Raw genomic sequence first — 6,621 nt, forward strand, 5'->3', positions numbered from 1 at the left:
TCATTGTCCATTAATACAGAACTTCTTTCAGTTCTTCAAATGGTCCAGGCTCTTTCCTGTCCCAGGGTCTTCACACATGTTCTAAATCACTTGCTTGGCTAATCCTTACACATCCTTCATGTGTATACATATAGATCACGTTCTTAGGAAGGCTTTCCTGATTGACTGACTAGGCCAGAGTCCTCCTCCTCCTCCTCTGCATTATGTACTCTTACAGCATCCTGTGCTTTTTCTTCTAAATGCTGTCACAGAAATAATGAACAAATCCCTTGTTTACAATGAGAAAATTCCTTCTTTACAGTCCCTCTTCTCTGCTAGACTATAAGCTTTATGAAGTTAGGGACCATTTGTCTTGATCACCATTGTTTATTCAGTGCCTAGCACAGTGCTTGGCACAAAATAAGTTCTCAGTAAATATTTGTCAAGTGACAGAAAATGAATGGTTCAGTGTTTAACTTGGAAGCCCATGCTTTTGATCTCCCTGGGCTTTGTTAACAAACGGACACTGGCAGGCCTGATTCATAATGTGACTACAGAAGGCTCCCTGTGGGAAGTAGAGAATTTAATGGGTAATTTGTCAGGTATTAGGAGCTGGATTTCTGCCTGGCCAGATGAGAGTGGACCTTGCTCCCAGGAGATGGCAGTGTTGTACAGTCTCTGACTCACCAAGGCTACCCAATTCACTTTCCTGAGGCTCTGGGTGCTACTGGTCTGGGCCTTGACCCCTCCTACCACGGAAGCCAAAGTCCACAGCCCTCTGAAAGAGCTGTGGGCTCAAAGCAGCTCAGGAGCAGGAACTTTGTTTCAGAGACCAGCAGGCCTCCAATCCAATATTCACAAACTCCTGATTAATGGATTGATGGATCTGGTTTTCTCCTCTGTTCAAGAACTCTCTTTTGTACAGTGTCAGCCTTAATGGACCTACAGTCTCCTAGGAGGGAAGACTCAGGCCACAGAGTCCCTACCTCCTAAGGCCATGAAAGATTCTCCTTACTCATAATTTCTCTCAAATCCAGAGGCTGCTAGTGAAGGTGCAAAATAGTACAAATATCAACATGGGCCCACAGGTGAACAGTCCTCTTCTCAAATCCTGGCTCTGTCACTGGGTGACCTAGGATAAATGCATTCCCTTTTCTCAGTAAGAGAGTTGTGATATCTCCTCCTCAGGCTTGGGCTGAGGGATAGAGCCACAGTGTGGAGACCTCCTGGCACCCTGCCTGGAGCATAGTAGGTGCTTCATAAACATCAGTTCCCTTACTGCTCCCCACTGCCCCCCTTCAGGAGGAAAATGTGAAGAAACTACTCAGCATGTTTTTACTGGCAAATGTCTAAAAACAACCTTCTTCATTTCCCCCATGACTGTAAAGTAGGTGAAAAAGTGCCCGTGGTCGTTGGAGCTCCCCATTCAGCTAACTCACACCCCAGGGCTGGCCTGTCCGCATGATCCCTGCCCTGCTGCCCTCCCCGTGGGGAGGCACGGCTCTCCCGGTGCTCCTGGGAGTCCAGGATCTTCCCTGGCCCAGAGGCCTTGGCTCCTGTTCAGTTCAGTTCATTCTTTGGTGGTGGAGCATCTGGGCTGTAGCGCTGGAAGTGTTTTGGCCCCGATGCTGGGGCGCTTATCTCTGTGCTGTGCAAGCCCCATTCCTGCCATGTCAGAACCCATTAGCGGCCACTCTGCTGAGGCTTTTGAAGGAGTAATCGGTTTGTAGAGGGAAGAGGCTGTGCCAAGCCAGGCCAGATGGAGTAAGTAATGAAGGCCCCAGATTAATCTCGCTTGTCTCTTTTTTTCCAATATGAAGGCTCAACTCAAGAGCTTGGCAGTCTCAAGACAAATTATACTTGTCAGCTTCAAAGCACAAGTTTCTTTCCAAGTCAGAATGTTTGTGCTTTCTCTTTCTCTCTCCACATCTCCTTCTCCCTCTCCTTGAAATAAAAAACTGTAGTAAAACATGGGGTGCATATGAAATGTTGTGACATTTTTGCATCCCTGTACTAATAAGAGCTTCCATCGGGCATTTACTATGTACTAGGCAACATACTGAGTCCTCTACATGCATTCAACTCCTTTCTTTCTCACCATAACCCTACGAAACAGGAATATAGCAGTACCTCCAGTTTACCGATTAGGAGACCAAGGTTCAAAGAGGATGACTGACTCAAGGATTGAAACCTAGGTTTGTGTACTCCAACCACTACATTTTACACATTCTTTAGTCATCAGAGCTGTTAATCTCTCTGACTTAAGTCTATGCCTGAAGGGGAGTCCAGCTCTAAAGTGAAGAACAGTTTCCTGGTCCCTCCCATTGTTAAAAATTCTCCCAGAGGTTCCTCAAAAAACTAAAAATAGAAATACCATTTGACCCTGGAATCCCACTTCTTGGAATATACCCAAAGAATACAACTTCTCAGATTCAAAAAGACATATGCACCCCTATGTTCATCGCAGCACTTTTTAAAATAGCCAAGATATGGAATCAACCTAAGTGTCCATCTGTAGATGAATGGATACAGAAGATGTGGTACATATACACAATGGAATACTATTTGGCAATAAGAAAGAAACAGATTCTACCATTTGCAACCACATGGATGGAGCTGGAGAGCATTATGCTCAGTGAAATAAGCCAGGCAGAGAAAGACAAATGCCAAATGATTTCCCTCATTTGTGGAGTATAACAATGAAGCAAAACTGAAGGGACAAAATGGCAGCAGACTCAGAGACTCCAAGAATGAACTAGTGTTTATGAAAGGGGAGGGGTGTGGGAGGGTGGGTGGGGAGGGAGGGAGAAGGGAACTTAGGGGGTATTATGTTTAGTACACATGGTGTGGGGGATCATGGGGAGAACAGTGTAGCACAGAGAAGGCACATAGTGGGTCTCTGGCAACTTGCTGCACTGATGGACAGTGACTGCATTGGGGTATGGGTGGGGACTTGATAATATGGGTAAATGTAGTAACCGCATTGTTTTTTCATGTGAAACCTTCATAAGAGTGTATATCAATCATACCTTAATAAAAAATTAAAACAAACAAAAAAAATTAAGAAAAATTCTCCAGGGAGTCTTGGGCTGAAAGCAAGGGGTGAAGACTGGGCTCCCAGGGAAGCATTTCCCAAAGTATACTTTATAAAACTCTAGTCTTTGACATACCTGGGAACAAAGATCCTGAGGTTATATAGATTTGGGAACCCCTGCATGTAATTGAGCTCTCCTAAGGGCATGTGAGTAGGCACGAGGTTATCAAAGCAAGAAAGCCCTATGGACTTTGTTTTACCTACTGTTGCCCCAAATTATTTGGCCAAGTTGTTTTTCAAGACAAACCTAGAAACTTCCATGAAACTGAGTCCTCAGACATCAATCTGCTCTAGAGCCCTGCTACTTAAAGTACTGTGCTCAGACCAGCACAGTAGAAATGCAGAGCTGGGAGCCCACTAGAAATGCAGAAGCTCAGGCCATGCCCCAGACCCCGAGTCCCGAGATGATTTGAAGACACTAACATCCAGGAAGCCCTGATCTAGATCAGAGCAAGCCAACTAAAGTCAGTAGGCCAGGTAACTCACTCAGTGGGCAGGGCTCATTCTGACACCCAAATTTTGAATGATGTCAGTGCGAGTGTTGTACATTTAGAAAAACCAAATTAGAAAGAAGGACCGTTTCTCTCCTGTCCAAGTGGCCCTAGCCCCACAGCTAAACATAAACGTGGCGTGGAGGAAGAATGCACTGGCCCGCCTGCCAGCTTTGGATGGTGTCTCATTCCGAAGAGTCAGCTCTGTGAGCGATTGTTTTCTCCTTCATTTCATACATGCTGCCTCAGAACTGAGCTCCTGTCATTTCTGTTCAAAATTTCCAGACATTGGAGCTGACCAGATCTGGCAGCCCCACCATCTGCCCCGCTCCCAGCCCTGCCCGAGTGCCAGCGCACCACCCATAGCACCTGAGGGAGAAACAGTCCTCTGTGCTCCGGCGGCCGCTGTGCGTTCCTCCTGCATCTCTGTGGGCCGAGGGCAGCTGGAGCATGGATGGGCACTCAACGTAAGGGCAGCCAACCTATATGCTCTCCAGTAAATGATGTGTCCTGGGACGAAATGTGAACTGTAACCAGTGGTGAAAAAAATCAATGGCTGCCTAAGCTAAAAGGTTCCACTACAAACAGGAGCTGGGGAGGATGTGGACAAGCTAAGTGTAAACCGACATGATGAGAAAGCAGGGACCGTGAGGAGGCAGGGGCTACGAGGTGGAGACAAGGTGCAGCACTGGACAGAATGATGGCGAGCAGACAGAGCAGATGTGTGCAGGGCTGCGGCGTGCTTGAGGCAGTGCAGTAGGTGATGAGTCATACTTTGTATTAGTTTTCTACGGTTGCTACAACAAATGGACACAAACTGGATGATTCAAAACGACAGAAATTTATTCTCAGCCCCAGGAAACTGATACACATGGAGTATGTTGGGAGGCCCCAGGGCTCTCTCATAGAACCTTGTTCTCTGACTAGGTGACGTCTTCCAGTTCCTTGGCTCCCAACTGTCTATAAAACAGTAAATTCCAAATTTATATCTCCTGCCCTGTCCTATCCCCAGAACCTCAAGCTTCTATATCCTACTACTTGTCATTTACTTGGATGTGTTTTAGGCATTTCAACTTAATGTGGTTTAAACAGAAACCTTGAAATCTTATTTCATCCCTGTGTTAATTTACTGTGTCAATTTCACCTGGCCACTTGGTGCCCAGATACTTGGTCAAACATTATTTCTGGGTGTGTCTGTGAGTGTGTTTCTGGATGAGACTGAATAAAGCAGATTGCTCTCCCCAGTGTGTGTGTGGGCCTCATCTTGCCTGGATGCACCTCTGAAAGCAAGATGAGTCGCCAGTACCTCCATTGGAGTTGCCTGCAGAATTCAGCAAGAGTTCTTGCTCTGAGTCGCCAGTACCTCCACTGGAGTCGCCTGCAGAATTCAGCAAGAGTTCTTGCTCTTGCCATGTCTGCCCGAACCAGCGTGGTGAGATCTGCAGATAGAGCGACAGTGTGTGCCCCCAGTGCTTCCCTCAAATGAGACGGATGTAGGCTTCGTGGTCGGACTAAGTGATCTTCTTTGGATGGATCATCCAAAACATCTATTTGATGGAAGAAACAATGCCATCTCTGCATTAGATAACAAAACACAAAACAAAACATTTGAAATAGTTAATTGGTTATAGAAATCTTCTTTTTAAAGTTTACTGTCCTCTTCTGGCCTTTGGCCTTGGCTTAGACTGCCAACTCCATTACTCCATTGGCTGTCCTGGGTCTCCAGCTAGTAGACCTCTCAGCCTCCACAGGCCATATGAGACAATTCCTTACAGTGTATATGTATGTCCTATTGGTCTGTTTCTCTGGATAACCCAGACTAATACACATGGTTTTCCTCATCTCAGTGATGGGCATCCAGATGCTTGAGCCAAAAATCTAGGTGCTGTCCTTCAATTCCTCCTATCCAATGCATCTGAGAATGCTACAACTTGACCTCAGAAGCAGATCCTAAACTCTCTGCTTTTCTCTTCTTCACTAGTACCACCACAATCCAAGTGCCATCAGCTCCCCGCAAGGGCACAGCATGGCTGCCATGTAATGGTGCTGCTGTTTCTATTCCTGCCTCACCCCAGTTCTCCACATAGCAGCCACAGTGAACTCTTAAAATCAAAACCACAGCACACCTCTACGCTGTTTAAACACACTTAGAGTAAACTCTATACCTCTAGCCCTGGCTCATAAACCACACATGATTTCCCCCTGACTACCTCTTCAACCCTCCACCCTGGCTTCTATTGAGTCCTCACACATCCCAACCTCCCTTCTGACCGACTCACTAGCTGTTTCCTCTTTCCACAGCCCTCTCCATCCCCATCTCCCCTCCAGTATTTTCTTGAGGCAAATGTCATCTCCTCAGAGAAGCTCCCTGTAACCAATCATTCTGAAGTAGCTACTTACTTAACACTCACATCACTATAGCACTTGTCAGCATGAATAGCATTTATTACTAGCAAAGAATTTTACAGTGTTTTTGTTTGTTCACTTCTTTATATTCTGACTGCCTTCCCCTCATCAGCGACAGAGACAAGGTGTGTCCTGTTCACACTCTACATCCGGGTCCTGACACAGTGCTGGGGCTGTGGTGGGCATGCAGCAAGCCTTCTTGGATGAGTGATCCCTGGCTTTGAGTTGGGTCCTCATGCCCCTTGGAATATGCAGATGGGTCAGCCTGGTTTAAAAAAATACCGGGTCAGGCAGACATTGGCTCCTGGGACATAGCTGATGTTTATAGCAAAAAGTTTCTGTGCCCTGTGCCACATGTCCTTAGCCACTTCTGATTCCACCTGCAGCTGTGGTGAGCAGTTTTGTCATGCTGGTCACTGGGACTGAGTTTCTCTTAGGGCTTTCCCAAAGAACAGGAATGGAGAGGGAAGGGAAGCATACGAAAGGAAAAGAAAAAAAGGACAGGAGAGGAAAAAGTGAAAGCACAGGCAGAGCCCAGAAGAGCAGAGAATTTCAGGCCCTGGGGCAAACTTCAACACATGGAATTGGTGGTGGGTAGATAAAAGGCCTCCAGGCTTCAGTGGGACGATTCTGAGGTATGGTCTCCACGAT

This window comes from Manis pentadactyla, chromosome 4 (assembly GCF_030020395.1).
Source record: "Manis pentadactyla isolate mManPen7 chromosome 4, mManPen7.hap1, whole genome shotgun sequence".
NCBI classification, from domain to species: domain Eukaryota; kingdom Metazoa; phylum Chordata; class Mammalia; order Pholidota; family Manidae; genus Manis; species Manis pentadactyla.